Source organism: Nothobranchius furzeri, chromosome 18 (genome assembly GCF_043380555.1).
Source record: "Nothobranchius furzeri strain GRZ-AD chromosome 18, NfurGRZ-RIMD1, whole genome shotgun sequence".
NCBI classification, from domain to species: Eukaryota; Metazoa; Chordata; class Actinopteri; order Cyprinodontiformes; family Nothobranchiidae; genus Nothobranchius; species Nothobranchius furzeri.
The window spans coordinates 22,215,164-22,233,199 of record NC_091758.1 but is presented as its reverse complement, the minus strand read 5'-3'; the positions used below and the strand labels follow the sequence as shown (position 1 = coordinate 22,233,199).

The 18,036-nt window shown below is 41.2% G+C and overlaps 1 protein-coding gene across 1 annotated transcript in view; it reads right to left on the bottom strand.

Annotated features, from left to right (window-relative positions):
- stag1a (STAG1 cohesin complex component a) overlaps positions 1 to 17,614 on the bottom strand; it is a 53,621-nt gene extending 36,007 nt beyond the window's left edge. The window contains exon 1 of the mRNA XM_015969625.3: positions 17,455 to 17,614. The gene's annotated coding sequence lies outside the window, so the exon portion shown is untranslated. The remainder of the gene's footprint in view (positions 1 to 17,454) is intronic.
- Between the last annotated feature and the right edge of the window lie 422 nt (positions 17,615 to 18,036).

Sequence of the window (18,036 nt, the reverse complement as noted above, 5' to 3'; positions counted from 1 at the left end):
ATAACCCGTTTACAAGCACAAATAGAAAGAGTTACCCCTAACTTGCATAACCCGATTTAAATGCAGTTGGGGTAGCGTCAGGACGTACGGACTACGTCCAGACGCAATATGCGTCATTTCCGCTTCTTCTTGTTCCGGTATCTGTGAAAACTAACAACATGTTTCCCAGTTCGGAAGAGATAGCGACCGCGTTTGTTTGTGCTTTAGTTTCCTCGTCACTCCAAAAGTGTGGTGCTGTGCCGCGACTCGCCATGTTGCTCCCAACTTGTTGTTTACTTCCAGTGTTCTGGTGCATACAAGACGTCTCGCTACTCAAAAGACCAAGATTCCTTGCGAACAGAGCATGCGCAGAGCACACGCTTTGATGGGGATATCCCGATATGCGTTTACACGACCAAACATTCGGGTTAGAAAAGGGTTACCCCAGGTGTAGTAACCGGGTTTTTTAAAACCCGGTTATGAGCATATCCGGGTTTTTGGCGGTGTTTACATGGACCTGCGGAACTGGGTTACTGTGAATATTCGGGTTTTAAAAGGGTTACTGGCTGCATGTAAGCGCACTGATTGATCCCACTGGGCCACAAATCTGAACCGAACCACCAAGACAAATAACTAGTTGATTGAGCAGCCAGCTTCCAAACGCACTGACACCAAAAAGCCTTGAGGCCAACTGTAGCTGTCTGATTTAACCAGATTATGATTATGTCACACGGGAGATTAACCGTCTGACACAGAAAGGCTGTGAGACACAGTCACGTTCCTGTGGATTTACATCCATCTGCCATGGCCACAAACTACTATGTGGTCAAATTCTTCAGCACACGAAAAACAATCTTGGCAAACAGAAGGGAGCGGAAGGATGTGATGTGAACTGCATGAAGTGATGGGATCTTGGTACCAAAAAACTCCCCCCACCACAAATTATCTCTTGAGAAGTACCCTGGAGAGGAAAAAGGCTCAACAAAAAAAGGGCAAGGTTATAAACTAAGGGTTTGAAATGAGAGATAAGCTAGCAGAAACTAATGTTTCTCTCTCAGTTTGCAATGGCTGTCTGTCTGGCTGCAGCAGATGCAAAATTGAGACGTGAGGGAAAAAAGGAAAATAATGGGGGGGTAGAAGAAGGGAAGGGGGCAAATGGGTGGAGGGGTAACTCAGAAAAAGGACTGCAGACCTATAACAGCAATGGTAAGGAGAGGAAAGTAGTCAGTGAGAAACAGAGAACAGGGAAACACATTTTCTAATAGATTTGGGTTGTCTCTCCATCACTGTCCCAGATTTTCAGTCTTTTCACATTCACTGCTAATAGGTGAAGAAGCAAGAATGTAGCAGCATAAACACACACACACACACACACACACACACACACACACACACGCACGCACGCACACACACACACGCACGCACACGCACCCTAGACAGAACAGCACACACTCCTTGTGAAGCCATTAGTCCTCACACCCATTATTACTTTCTAATCATCCGATGAAATGTTGAATATCCAAGTGGAGCAGGAGAAGCCTGCTAATGTGTGCAGGCAGATGTCAAAGCAAAAAGGGGAGAAAGCATCTTGTACTGATGCACAGGCAGCTAAAGGGGGAAACAGCAGCTCTGCTTTAGACTGCAGCTAAGTGAACTAAAATAAGAGCCCCAAGACTGAAACTGAAAGCTGATTTAAAACAACTTTGAGAAGAAGAGAATACAGTCTGGGTTAGGAGAGAATTTTAGAAGTAAATTAATGGTTGGAGTTAGAAGATTTGTTATTTCAACATGAATATTGTGTTACATGTTAGAAACATGTTTAACTGGTATGTGAAACCCTTCTGAAAGTAAGTATAATGTATGAACTGATCACGTGGAACATATACTGTCGTGGAATTCTCTTTTTATGGATTCAATGATATAGGGCTGCTAAATTAATCGAATTTTAATCCCAATTACGATCTGAGTTTTGAACGATTATAAAAACAAAGCAAGCCGATTATTTGCTCCTCCCACTTGTGCTGCCCTGAGTTACAAATGAAGCGCTCCTCCCACAGTGTTGCCAACTTAGCGACTATGACGCTATGTCTAAGAGCTTTTCAGACCCCCTTCTTGACTTTTTAAATCTCAAAAGTACCTAGCGAACACCTGAGAAACATCTCTGGTAACCCTTAGCTACTTACTGGATAACTGTCGTTGACATTTCCTGCAGGTTAGCTAAACATTCCGCCTGCGCTCCGGACCGTTCTTCAGGACATTAGGAAAGGGAATGATGTAGTGATGTGTTGGTCGCTAAAGAAACGGCTCTCAGAGCCGGCTCCCTGTTGGAGTAAGTAACCAGAGTGAGTGACACACACCGTACCTGCGGGCTCCTGAGCCGCTAAAACGACTAAATGTGCGTGTGCGGCGTGCTAAACACACATGCAGCTTGCCCCCGATTGCTGTGAGACCGGGTTGGGGGGTGGGGGTGCAGCTGTGGTTGGGACAATTATTACATTAACTGATGGATCTGTAAATAAATAGTTTATAAATAAGGTTGAAATAGAAATAAGTCTCTCTGAGGACACATACAGCACCTTGACATGACTAAATACATCTTATGCAACATTTTGTGAACGTCAATTTATTTACATTTATTTGTTATAAATGCCACTGTATAATTCTTGCTGTCAGTATTTGCAAGATATTGGTATTTGGGTCTGTACTGGTTAGACTTAATTGAGTTAAACCAATTATGACCAATAACCGATATTTGCACGCGCACACACACACACACACACACACACACACACACACACACACACACACACACATACATTTCAATTGTCCCAGGGGAAAAGTTCAGCAGACGTGTTTGTTAACATTTTGCCGCTGTGTGCCTGCGCAGTGTGAGAGAAGGGAGGGAGGGGTGAAGCAACGCTCCGTTTGGGGTCTCTACAGGCTCCACGGTAGCAGCGACAGCCAGCTGGTTTGATCCGTTCTGAAAGGCGTTGATCAGAATTTGCAGATCGCATTTCTAAAGGGCGCATGCAGCCATTGAGCATCACTCAATACAGCGTCCCTGCGAAAACTCGCCTAGGATACTTTTATCTGCTGCACATAAATCACGCAAATAAAAATTCATTATTTAACGGAAAAAAGAAACAGAACAGGCCAAACCGAAATGGTTCAACACTCCCCCGTGAACGTTACACCCCTAATATCTATCGATAGATGTGTGGTGCGATAGGAAAAAAAGGGTAGATAAAAACTTCGAAAAAAAAAGGGTTCCTGATTTTTCCTTATAGTCTATCAGGTAGCTTTATACTAGACTCATTACTTACTCCCAACCAATCAACAACACAGACACGCTCCGTCACCAAGACCTCCCCTCTCAAACCTAAGCAAGAAGAGGCAGAGGAAATTGTCCCAAAACAATATTTTAGTTTTTACAAGTCCTTTCCTAAATTTGTTATGGGAGCTGAGGCCAGTCCCCCTTCCATTGCACTGTAACATGGCTGTGGCCGACTGGCCGCCAGTCTCTGCCGCTAACGCTGAGCATTACTGATTTATCAGTCACAAATCAAACAGCTCTAAATGGAGCAGACTCTTGAGTGTCACTGGTAGGAAGTAGCTTCCTTCATATCTGAAGTCTCCTACAGTAACACTGCTCATGCCCGCTTTTGTTTATCAATTAAAGGAGGAAAGCTCGGACTTCTCTGCGCGTCTTGTGCCCCGCCCACGTGCTTGGAGACCTCCGCGTTCCCAAGCAGTAGCCGAAGTGACACTGACACACAGAGTGAGCATCTGATTGCTGTGTGATGGGGTAAAGGCCACGCGTGAGCGAAATGCCAGGGGCAATTACTACATTAACGTGAAGGCACCTGTAAATATTGGTGGTGGAAAATCTGTAATATAGGAGGAAAAAATAAACAGCACTAAAGAACGTGGTGCAGTCAGTGCAAACAGGATAGTATGAAGTTATTTCCTGTCATGTTTTAAATATCACTGTATGCTGTCAATAACCTGTGGCAGTTGAACCTTGATTTGAAATGAAATCCCGAATTTCTGCAAAGAAAAACGAACGCAATTCTATCTTTCCTGAAATCATTCAGCCATAGTAAAATAAAGATGTTTAAATAAAATACTGAATTTAAGTCCAGTTTTGTCCGTTTCTTACTGAAAGTAGTTAATTAGGAAATAGCATAAAATAGCCAGGGAAGCACTTGAAATATTTTTTCTACAGTTAAACTATTATTGAAAAAAATTCTATATTGATGAATAGAATTTTTAATGCATTTTTTATATTGTCCAGCCCTAGCTGATATACCAAGCATCCATAATTTATTTTTTTATGTTTTGCAAATTATTCACAAAAGGTTTTGATTCAGGTGAAATTTGTTAAATTTCAGTCTTCCACATGTCATACACAATTTGGTCTCTAAACATTTTACACAGAAATGTTTGTCCTCCCAAAATATTGCGATAATTAAAGACAGTGTGTAAATTTTTCATTGAGAATCTACATTCAAATATTTACTATTTTTCTTTAGTGTGGTGCAATTCAAACTCCGACAACTGGATGGCAGCAGTTTTTTACCATCTTTATTTCGACGGAACGCGATCTTGCGATAACACTGGATTTGTCTTGGTCTGACCTGACCTCTTTCCTATGAAATTCATTGTTAAAGTTGCATAAATCACATGTTCTCCCCTGTATTGTGATAAATATTGTATCGCCAGATTCTTGCCAATACACAATCCTATTTTTGGCACAACATTGCTCTCACTCAGCCATCTTTTGTGTTTACAATGTTCTCTGGTTCACTATGTGGTGCACTAATTCTTCTGTCGTGAGTCATATTTCCATGCGGTGTCACTATGTGCTCCCCATAAACTTGCTTGTTTTAGAGTTTCACCTTTTATGTTCCTCAACAATGCATCTTAATTATTATCATTAATTTCAGATTTAACATTTTTGAAGAGGCCCTTCACTCATATTTTTGATACATCTGCAGCAGTCTCTAGTACGAATGAATGCAAGTCATTCTCTGGAGAAGAGCATCTCCGGTGCACCTGTTTCGGCACACGGAATTCAGCCAGAGAAGGTGGCTTCAGACGACAGGATTTGGACTCATATTTCCTGATATTTGGACATCTCGCCTCTGATCGGCTGACAGCAAAGCGACTCCACGTCTGACTCAATGCAATACTTTGCAACATTGACATTTTTATCTCCTCATACAGCTCAAGCCTGACGGAGTTGTGTCATGTGGTGGAGTCACTAATGCTAACAGTTAGCCTCTACCAGCAGAGACGTTCTCTGCCATTTCCTGGATGCTAAACCAACAACAGACTTCCCCCCGTCATGAGTCAACATGGGTGAGTCAATGAATGTTAAGTGACAGTGTGACGTAGATCTGTCAGATATTTCAAATTCTAGAGTTTTACAGTTTATTTTCTACCAGAAGCAATGCAGGAGATAGGTGTAGGAGACTATTTTTCCATTCAGCCTGCATATTAAACTCAGACTGACAAATCATGTTTCATAAATTAGTAAAAAATGATTTTTTAGAGAAGGACCTCTTCAAACTAAATTCTGAATTTCTTCTGTCCACATGGCAGGACATCAAAGTGTTTTTGAACCCTCAATGTGAACCAGGGCACCTCTGAATATAAGTTAGTTGGATTTTGAATGCTGGTGACTGAGCATGCCTCCGAGTGTGTCCTGTGTGCTCAAGTGTGAGCCCAACCATAAAGAGGTTTATAGTAAATAATCTGATGGAATCAGCCAGGAAGGAAAGCTGCTTAATCCAATGCACACACACTGAAAGAGCAGATGAGTGAATAAACAGTCTCAGTGCAGTGCAGGAAACAAAATCAACATAAATATCTCACCAGTACCTCACTTTAACACCTCAGTAGCATGGCTGGTTGAATCAAGAGCACATCTTCAAATGTCAAACTTCTGTACTTATTAAAACCTCTTTAATGATCCTTAGGTTCAAATTGCAATTTCACTAAAACATATTTTTGTCCAGACTCGAGAGAAAGTCCCATCTACAGATACTACCCACCTTCCTCCCACATCACTTATTTCACCTCCAATAGACAGAGAATGAATTTGGCACAAAAGCGAGAATCAATACTTAGTAGGACTGTGGACAAACAGCGCTGACTGGTGAGACAAATACAGCCACAGTTGAAGCTAAGGAGATGGCATTCGCTGTTGCTTGAATGTTAACCTCCACTGCGTAAATGACACCATAAGGGTTTAAAAGTCTGGTCTGGAGCCAAATTTAGATCTGCCTGTTTGAAACATAAATAAATAAAATCCCTCTCAACCTTAGGCGAAGATATATCTGCAGGATATCAACTCCTGGATTCTCTAAAACCAGAACATCTACCTCACCCTCTGAAACCAGAGTCAAACAATACCACCTCAAAAATGCATTAATAAAGCTGCACAGCTTCTGTTTCATTGATTTGAAAACTGTCTTCCCTACCGGAGAAACTGGATCCACTCACACCTCCTTAACAATGTTCATGCAAATCTCTTTCCCGGGACCACTATGCTGTTTAACAATGCTCTAAAAGATTTATTTCAGTCCAAGATTTAGGAAAACTAAGAATTTGGTGAGATAACTTCTTGCTTCTTTGAGCTAAACTGCTGGAAAAGTCTGCCGGAGGTTATAAAAGCAGCTGAACGTGTTCACGTGACAGCATCAATTCTGATTATGATGTAGCATAGCTGTGTTTTTAACTATACCTGTTATTATCTCTGGGCTTGCATTTTTGCACTCACTGAAAACATTTAGTGCATCTATACAGTCCTCTCTGCCCTTTACTAGTTTTGTCTACTTTATTATCACTGATCAGCCACCATCTGTAACCCAACTGATTCAATTCTGCTTTATATGCAAAGTCAAGGTCAAAGGCTGAAACTTTCAACATTTGGCAACCACATTAGGGGTGTTTGTCAAGGTAACATTCCCTGACAGAACTGAACGTAAAGCATCACCTTTGGTTTTCCCATAATGGTGCCATGATTTACCCAAGTAACTGACACAGGAAGATGCAAAGTTCGTCACTTTTTTTTGCTTTGCTCTTTCTCAGTTTTGATGCACATGCTATAAACCTAAAAACGGCACCTTAAAATGTTTCCCGTTTTGGTCCATTTATGGTTGGTGCTGACAAATAAACTTGAGAGGTTGTGGAGATTTTATCTTCCAGATATGGAACCAATATGCTTAGTGCTTATTTTGTGTTCTTTGCATCCCACTATATCCCACCTGCCAGGTGCTTTTATAAGAAAACAATCAATGTTTTCCACTTTAACTCTCTGTGGGTATAATGCTAAACCTGGTCAGTGTTACGAGGCTTATTTTATTGTTATGGCAATTCAATAGGGTTGTAAAATATCTGATTGCATCAATTTCTTCACTTGGCATCCATCATTAATCTTTCTCCTGTACATCTACTAGTGCAAGTATCCATTAAACCAGCTGTTTTTTTTTAGCAAGATGGCTGTTTATCTTCATAAAAGACTGAAAATTAAATTCACGGTGGATTGATTTCCCAGAACAACTACCTTTGCCCATAGTATCAACCTCTGAGAAATATTTTATTAATCACATTAGTGGTTGAGAGCTGGTTAACCAGTAAGACCAACTAAAGATTGGAAAATGCTATAAAAGCAAGACAAGAATCCCAAAAGCTAGCTTTTTTTTGGACATAATTCAAATAATAACATAAAAGCAAGGTTTCAATAAAGCCCAAGAGGCAGTTCAACACTTTAAGGTAGGGCTGGGCGATATGGCCTAAAATCAATATCACGATATATTGAGCAAGGTTTCCCCAGCGCTTTATAAGCCTGGTGGTCCACCAGGCTTTGCGTCATGCCCCGCCCCCCCTCCCCGACCCTACCGTGTCCACTGACACGAACGGCGCAACGAAACTAGAGCCCTCCATCAGCTGATACTGGTGAGAAACAGCGGCAGAACATGTGCAACCCCCCCATCCCCAGCCATGCTCTCACAAAGGAGCGCTGCGCCCCCCCCCGACTGCCGAATTCGCCAGGCTTAACTCAGTTTTTTGGGGGAAACCCTGTTGAGCATTTCACTTTAATGACAATAAATGGACGATAACTACAGGTATGCGCAGAAACAAAAATTGTCCACTAGATGGGACTGTCACATGTATTACGTTGAGTCACATTTTTACATGACTCAAGGTGGTACAGCTTCTTAAAGGGACATGAACGTTACCAACCAACACACATCTTTTCATTTTTTTATTATCAAATTTACTGACATGGGACAAATTATCTCGATAAAACTATAAGAATTTTTCATAACGATAAATTTTTGATTTATTGCCCAGCCCTCCTCTAAAGTCAAAATTTCACAATTTTATCCCCTCATATCATGTTTCAGTATCTGTAGTCGTTCTTCATAAAAACACTGCACAGAACAGGATGTAATGAAGAGTTTGAAAATGTGTCACAGCTGTCTACAACAGCCATTATTTAAATAATCACTAAGCACTAACACCTGGGTCAAGACATGTCAGCTCCTGCTCAAAAACGTCTGAAATTCTCAAAGAAGGCTCTCTGCCTTGCCTTCAGAGAATAAATATGTGGTACCGTTTTCCCATTCATGACCAGTTAAAAAAAAGTGACAGTCAATGACAGCTTGAGTGCATCTATAAAATACATCTTCCACCAGCAGCAGGTAAAAGCACCCAGCTTAGCCTAGTAACCACTGAGCCACACAGAGATCACAATCCTCCAAGCACACAGAGGAACTACACACCTGAAATCACTAGTGCTCTACTTGACAGCTGGATAGAAATTCTTTGATACCTTCTAAGAACAGATGTTAACTAGCGCAATCACCCAATCTGACTCATAGTTATGTCAACAGCAACTATTTAACAACAGGTAATTTTCTTTTCCACGCTGCCTGCCAATTTCTAACACAGCAAAGCGTTGTAGTCGACTTTATTTTTACACTGCCGGTGGTTTTTCTTACGAGCAATCACCCGACACTTTATCCTGATCTATGAATGACATCTAGTTCCATAGGTTGGCCCGGAATACAGATTCCCAAAGGCACAACTTAGGTTGATGTAATCCTGCCCGGCTAATTACTCAATGGACTTCCAAATGCCTGACAACATATCCTACAAAAAGAACAAACTGTGCCATTACAGCTCTATGAAATTCATTTCACTGATGTTTTTTATTCTTCAGAATTTCGTGTTTTGCGATTTAACCACATTTCCCCACCTCTTTGTTTTACCATGATGGATAAATAAAAAAATTATTAGGGATACACCCATCTCTTTTCCTCTTTGTTCTGATGAAACTTTGCATTGGTCAAACCAAAACCAGTAATAATGTGTTGTTTGTTTTTTACCTTACATCTCTGGAGATATAAAATGTTGTTGAAAATGAATAAAATGATTACCAGTTGATGAAAAATATTGTCAGCTTTGTAACCTATAAAAATCTGGTCTAAAGTACATAGGGTCCGAGTCTCAAGTCTTTGGGGGATGCCATGTTTCTTTCAATGACGTCACACTAGATCAGGGATCGGCAACCCGTGGCTCTGGAGCCGCATGCGGCTCTTCCATCCATCTGATGCAGCTCTCTGTGCTTATAAGCTGATGGAGGGCTCTAGTTTTGTTGTGTTTTCTGGTTCGCGCCTCACGTTTTTTTACAGCAGCGGCCCAAAACGATCTCCTAACATGGATTTTCTGATTCCTGGTCACGTGATGTGGGATGAAGATCGGCTTTCGATCTGGGGTGTTTGTTCTCACCTTGCGGGGCCTCGTTCCAACGCCCACACAGTAAAAAAAATGCAAATAATGAACGGTTGGATTTAAAATGATGACGACAGTGAATGCGTTAATAAGAAACTGCTAAAATCTTTCAAAAACCAATGTGAAAGAACAGATTTGAAAAAGAGATGCAATATATTTTGGTCGAGTGGTATTGCCGTAGTATGATAATGTCATTGGATATCTGACCCAGCACAGCCACTGGGTCGTTGGAGCTGCCCCGTGACTGCCTGATGGAAAACCAGCGGGTTTCATCAGACTCGTAAAGTTTCTTGTTTTTGCTGGGGACCCCCTGTATTTTACCGCTCCCTCCTGCAGTCTTCCCCTATTACAATTTAAAATGATTCTGTAAATTCCGTGTATCAATAGAAACAATCTCTGCCTCTGCCAGCTGCAGTAAATGTAGTTTCCAAATAATAAATAAGAGGTGCATTAATCTGTGTATCTCCTATCATGCGCATTAGTGATATTCTCAGCACCAGAACAGTGAAGCAAAAAAAAGATTCCTGAGTTTGTTATAGGGCTGCTCAATTAATCGAATTTTAATCACGATTACGATCCGAGTTTTGAACGATTATAAAAAACAAAACAAGCCGATTATTTGCTCCTCCCGCTTGCGCTGCCCTGAGTTGCAAATGAAGCGCTCCTCCCACAGTGTTGCCAACTTAGTGACTTTGACGCTATTTCTAGCAGCTTTTCAGACCCCCTTCTTGACTTTTTAAATCTTAAAAGTACCTAGCGAACACCTTAGAAACATCTCTGGTAACCCTCAGCTACTTTCTGGATAACTGTCGTCGACATTTCCTGCAGGTTAGCTAAACACTCCGCCTGCGCTCCGGACCATTCTTCAGGACATTAGGAAAGGGAATGGTGTAGTGATGTGTTGGTCGCTAAAGAAACTGCTCACAAAGCCGGCCTTCTCTTGGAGTAACCAGAGTGAGTGACACACACCGTACCTGCGGGCTCGTGAAAAGCTAAAAACAGCTAAATGTGTGCGTGCGGCACGCTAAACACACGTGCAGCTTGCCCCGATTGCTGTGAGACTGGGTTGGGGGTTGGGGGTGCAGCTGTGGTTGGGACAATTATTACATTAACTGATGGACTTGTATATAAATAGTTTATAAATAAGGTAGAAATAAGTTCCTCACGCTGATAAATAATAACTAATCTCTCTGAGGACACGGTGCTAGTGCACTCTCCTACATCACATTGACACGACTTCAATAAATGTTATGCAACATTTTGTGAACATAAATTTATTTGCATTTATTTGTTATAAATGCCACTGTATAATTCTTGCTGTCAGTATTTGCAAGATATTGGTATTTGGGTCTGTACTGGTTAGACTTAAATTAGTTAAACCAAGGTCTATAGCCCTTGGGTCATAAACTATGAGCTGTAAGTATATTGGTCTTTTTATACTGGGAATCAGGAGTTATTTTAGTGATCATCTTGTTTCTTATTTCTTTTTGTCCTGATTGTGCCCTGAGCAGTTTTATGACTGAATAAAAACAAATAAAATCAACATAAATTGAAAAATCGTCCTAAATAATCGTGATCTCAATTTCAGTCACCATAATCGTGATTATTATTTTTGCCACAATCGAGCAGCCCTAGTTTGTTAGTAATTTTATTTATTAGGTGCATCTGACCTGTTCTATTTTTCTCTGAAATGAGATCAAATCAGTGCTTCTATGGGTTGTCTCCAATCTGCACTGGAAAATTTTACTTTATTTAGAGACGTGTCATAATTTCTACCCAAGCCCCCCCCCCCCCCCGCTGAAAAAATTCCTAGGGGAAACACTGCACAGCGATATGGTGTAAAACTACCCCGAAATGTATGTACTGCCCCCTATCGCCAGGAAACGACACACTGCCACTTTGACCTTTGAAATAAACTACCACAGGATAAGCAGCTGATGTTTCAAACCAAGTGGACATTTTCAAAAAGGCATCTTATTCCTCCTTTGAATAGTTCTTCCTTTACTGTCTTTGCAGCTTTCCTTGTTCATAATGCACGCTTTAAAGTGGTTCTGCTGTAACTCAGCTACAACTCAAACAAAGCAGCTGATTGCTCCACAGGAAATCGCAGAGCCAAGAACGAGTTAAATGAGCCAGATGACAAAATTTTTTTTAGATGTTCCACAGGTCTGCCTGCATAATGACACAAGCTAGCTGCAGGGGGCTCTTCAAAGTAAAAGTCAAATAATCACACCAGTACAGCGACATGCACTGAACCACCTTAAAGGTCTCATGCACTTGTTTTTTTTCAATAAATTTGCTGTGGTCTTTAGTATGAAGGAATTCATTTTGAGATGATTTCTAAGAAAATAAAAGCTCTTACTCTCCAGTTTCAGGGGGTTGAAGTTTGCTTGAGGAGTGGGTCAGTGGAAAACGTCTTCTCGCCCCCGATTGGCTAACAGCAACATAACTCTTCTGCTGCCTCTATTCGCTTTTCTTTCTTGGGTAGAAAGCACAATGGTGATATGTTATCTCCACAAATAACACAAGCCAGAATGTGTCCTGCCATGTGGTGGACTTGCTTATTACTAATGGTTAGCTTCTACTAGCAGAGATGCACTCTATTCCTGGCTGCAAAACCAATACAGCTGTCTGCATTCTCAAGTCAAAGTGGGCCAGGCCAATAATGCTAATTTTTCCCGTGATGTAAAAAAAATCTGGCTTTTTGTGACCCGACCGTTTCCTCGTCTCTTTTCTTTCGGCTGCTATTGCAGGCAATAAGGAATGAAGAAACAATTTCACATGCAGTATTCATATACAAGTCAGGGTGACCAACTGCACTTCAAAAAGAAATATTACAGTTTCTCAGTGACTGAGACCTTTAAGTGATTCTAGCAAACACTGTAAAATCACTTTAAATCAATTGTAATCAGCAAATTATTATAGATTATAATGTTGAATAGGATTATTCTGGTTTACACTTAAATCAGGGGTCGGCAACCTGTTCCCATCAAAGAGCCATTATTACCCGTTTCCCACAGTAAAGAAAACACTGGGAGCCACAGCAGCCGCGGCGTTGTGGGCGGGGCCTACCCTCAGACAGCAGAGAGCTGCCTTAACCAATCACAACAAGTGACAGCAGCCAGTACCGGTCGCTCGTGTACGTCAAAGTTATCTTTCATAAGATGATAATCAATAAAACGATTTATATAAAGTGGATCCAGAAGTTGTAGCCCGTCTCTGCCTACAATATTTTGATATTTTTCACCCTGTTGGTGGTTTTACTGAGCAGGTGCCACTTTTGTCATACGTTTCTTTTTAAAACATGTTTAGACTGTTGAGAATACAAATCCAGGCTCTGTCACATTTGATTGTTGTAATTAAACTTTGTAGGTGGGGAAGGTCAGAAAAGGATCCCATCAATTTGTTTTTCCCTCATTTACAGTGACGGAGATAACGGCGCCTGGCTCTGGTGTTAATCAAGTTAAATTATATCTCTTTGCAACAATTTTCACAAGAAAACAAAACAGTTAAAAGCAGGGCTTGTGTTGACCGGACAGTTCCCGTATTTGACCGTTTATTTTGATGGAGAAAGAATAGAAATAATTACCCCGATGCATGCAGACGAACTGACATTTTATTCATTATGCACATTACAGATGTAGCTAAATCACTCAAGAAATGATTCCCATCTGAACAACTGAGCTGGACACTGCTCAGCGCAGCTTGCTGTCAGCGCGTACGTACGGTGCACAGCGAGCTGAAGATGTGGAGAGGGGCTTGGAGCCCGTCGCAGAACCAGCGCGCATGCGGGAAGATTCCTCCGACTGAAGCGAGAATTGTCACTTAGAAAATGTGCCCTGATTATGAAACTTTGGCTGAATAGTGCTTGTTCCTGTCTCCAATGTGGCATCGCATCCAGGAGCCGTCTGAGGAGAATCCCAGAATCTCACATCGTCTTCAGCTCAGAAAGCACCTATATATACGCACAAGCGTGGCCCGTCAACCCGGTCTCACAGTAAGACCGGGTTGGACCTGTTCAGGTTTACGCAGACAATCTTTAAATTTAGAATTGGCATTCAGATATAAAATTAATGCAGCAAAATATAAAGCATTTTATTTAAATATCCAGTCATTATTTTACAAGCACAGAGAGCCACGTCAGATGGATGGAAGAGCCGCATGCGGCTCCAGAGCCGCGGGGTGCCGACCCCTGACTTAAATGCTTAAACTAGTGTACTGTGGCAATGTTTTTTTTTTGTTCTTTTGATATTTTGATTGTCATTTTCCACCGAATTCTAGATAACTGAGCCAACAGGAAACTTTACTCTTTATATAACCAACATCTTGTTTCATGTTCAGCGTTTAATAAGCTCAGACAAATGTCAGCTCATTATATAATGTTCAACAAAAAGCACACTGAGGTGGTGCTTTCAGAGTCTTAGGTTTAGTTACTATCAAACAGCACTGTTTTAATAATTACTAACAGAACAGCGACAGTTAATACATTAACTGCCATTTATAACATAGGTCGTCATTTTAAATCCAACCGTTCACTGCCATTAACGACTAAAGTCGTCATTTGCATTTTTTTACTGTGTGGGCATCAGAACGAGCCCCCGCACCATGAGAACAAACATCCCATCTCTATAGCTGATCTTCATCCGCGTACATCACACATCATGTGATCAGGAAGCAGAAAATCCATGTGTTAGATCATTTTGGGCCGCTGCTGTAAAAAAGTGAGGCGCGAACCAGAAAAGCGTCTGCCGATCACAATTCAACAACGGATTATAAAAGAACGAATATCGCTCGAAACGCGCGGATTCTTCCTGATGTAAGAGGTGAGTCTCCTCTTTGTTTTGGTTGTTTTGGCATTGACATCATCATAGAGTGCAACGTTCTGTGACTCTTAAAAAAACTGTGAAAATGCTGAAAAACGCTGGCAGTGAATGAGTTAATAAGCTTGACCCCCCCACATTCCAGTTAGAATTGACAAAGCTCCTCGGATTTAAAAAAAAACAAAATAAAAAAAATTGATCGGCTTATAAAAAAATTTTTTTAGACCAATACAGAAAAAATTGAATACATCAGACGGCTGATATAACAGTCGGTCGATATTGGCCAAAATAATTTTTAATAGCTGATTAAAATTAATAAATCAGGCGCCTTTTTCATGTTTTACACCTAAGGGAACATTTCAGCTTGTTAGCTATAAAATCATTTTTCTCACTTTCCTAACTCGTCGAGGTCGTTGACCTCTGTCCCAACAACACAAAAAAACGTAATACAACCTACAAACATCAAAAAACAACCTAAGTTAAAGGATGTCCATGACACTGTAAGGCACCGATGGCAGTATAAAGTGGTGTGGAGACTGTCTCCACACCACTTTATACTGCCATCGCACTGTCTATTTTGAAAAACACATAATCGCACCATATTGCCGCCCCATGTTGACAAGAAGGACTAAATGTTCCCTGAAGCCACCTCTGCCTTGTGGCAAAGTGACGCCATTGTTTTTTGAAACAGCCACATGTCTAGCATTAGCACCCAGGAGCACTTTCACTATGACGTCACGTGTAAAGTAGGCTGTTCCGGTCGTTGCAGGTTCAATGAAAAGCAGAAACAAAAACAATGATTTACAGCCAGCCACTCACTGTTGAAGGAGAGATTTCTCTAACAGAAAAGAGCTTCAAACATTTTTCAACAGACTGAAAAACGTACAGCTGGTAGTTAATAAATTGAACTATTTCTGAAATGCATACAGAAAACAATCATATTAAAACAAACATTGTTATTATATTCAATGAAGAGTTGTGACCTAAGCCCAGGCCACACAGCAAGTATGCCACCACTGGAGTGACCCAAAATCACTGAAACCCATTTACAGGTGCTGCACACTAGAGCCCCTGCCTACTCCCCAGTACACTATAAATATGCTTAAAGATGAAAACTAATAGCATTAAAAAGATGGCCGTTCCAACATGTAGCAATAAAACAAGAACTATGTGAGTAAACAAATATCCCAGGTGTATTTCAGTCTTATCTGTTTGAATGGAAGAAAACATACTAGAGCCAGGTAGGGGTGGTGCATCAACTCCCACATTCCAGTCTTTACACTTTATTAATGTTACTGCTGGGTGAAACAATATATTTGCATTACTAGCACCTGTCTGCCTATGTATATTAATTATTGCTGCCTCGTCATTATAAAAAGTACTGCTTAATTACTTTACTAAGAATAACACTAAATTGTTTATTCGTTATGTGTCTGCTACTAAATAAATATGCATATTTCAGGTAGTGTTATGTTTTTTGGAGAGAATCCTGTTAATGCATTAGTTAAACTAACATGATCTGTATTGCAGGCCATTTCAAGTAGTGTTTGGTTGTGGGGAGCGCTATGCAACAGTTTCAAAAATGTGGTTACACTGTGCCGAGAATGTGCAAGAAAAGTCAAAACAAAAATATAATTAAAACAAGGAAAAAACTTAGGTGCATTGTGACAAAAAACTGTAAAAACACCATGATATCCTCTTCTCCACTTATTACTCACGCTTAGATACTGTCAAGATACATATTTCATTACACTTCTGTAAATGCTCTTTATTCGTGTAAAAACACTACGTGATCAAATATGATTTTAAAGTGGGGGAGAATTAAACTCTGATAACTAAACAAAATGTGGTGAAAATGATTATGGAGGGAAGGTTATGAGGTGTGCAGGTGGCGAACAGTAATCCGGGACTGCCTGCATGAGAAATCACATGGCTGACTGTAAACAATGCAGTTATGCAACAATGCTGAGATTCATGCTGCTGCCAGCAGACACTATCAACGCCGCACAGGGTGATCTGTACAGAGGTCAGTGGGGAGGCTGGAGCCCCGTTAGGGCTGACTGCTGGAGCCCATCCCCCCTCCCAATGTGACTCATGTTTCCCCGCTCAGGGCTGCCTGTTTCCCGCACGGAAGGGGGCGGGAAGGGGGAAAGAAGCGCCATAATAATCTTGTGAAAACACACAGGACTCCAACCTGCAGTTTTTGGCTTATGTAAACATGAAGCATGTGGTCGTTCTCTTACAGTTGGAATTATTATGAAATGCAATGCAAATAAAACTTAAAGACGAGAAGCTGAGATGTTGACAGACAGAAGTAATCACTGGAAACGGGTGTTTTTTTACGCTCGGAGGGGGAAAACAACAAATCTAACAGTTGTATGGCAACGACAGCGCCGACAACAATGTGACAAATAGCGTTTGAGCTGAGATGACAAGCCCGAGCACAGAAAGCACAGCAAGGGAATACTGTACATTCACACAACGCGATGCAAACGAGAAGGTGATGCTCTGAATCCTGCCTGCAAAGAGCACAAAACACGTCACACAGCATGGCTCTTTATTTGTTGACAAGACAAACTCCAGCGCCGACTGAAATTTGGAGGCAGGACGGAACTGCGTTGCAGCAGCCACCTGCCTTTCTAGCAAGTTGGCTTGACGATGTTATAGTGGCTAGCTCGGAGGCTAATAGCTGTGCTAGGCTATAATGTAACTGAGGAAGAGAGAAAGCACATTCACCTCCGTTAGCCGCTAGCGCCCATCCCCCATCCTACCAGTCTTCCATGTCTGTGTCCACCATCTTTATTCCGAGGTTCCCACCGCACAAAACACGACAAAAACACAACGCACTCACCTTTGTCGACCATCGCCGAATCGTTTATCACCTTCCGATTTAAACAATCGTTATTAGCGTGAATAAAATTCGTATATTTATATTGAAAATTGCCCGTGCGAGCGGAACCGCGCCTTCATATAAGAGCAGCAATCCTAAACCGCCATCTGGTGGTATTTTCCTCTCTGTGATGCAGCGGGAGCGGCGCAGCCTCAGACCGGGACACAACTGCCCCCTGGCGGACACACCGCGCTGCAGCAGTTCCGCGCCTCCGTGGGCGAGTCTGAAGGGAGGGACTCGGGACCCCGCAAAGAAAACACTGACGGGGACGCGCATTGGAGAGAGGACACTCATCCTCTGTTCCTATTTAATAAATGTTTTTATAACACTATCAGATAAATTAGTGTTTATATACCAAAACACATATTCATGTAATAACTACAATGTAAATATTAAAACAGCAGATTCATGGACACAAATAGTATGTATTCTGTATATACATACGCTATATATGTATTTACAATACAATGTATTACATTAAAATGTATATAAACACATATTTCGTATTATTTTATAAAGTATTGCAGTCACCTAGTTGCTTAA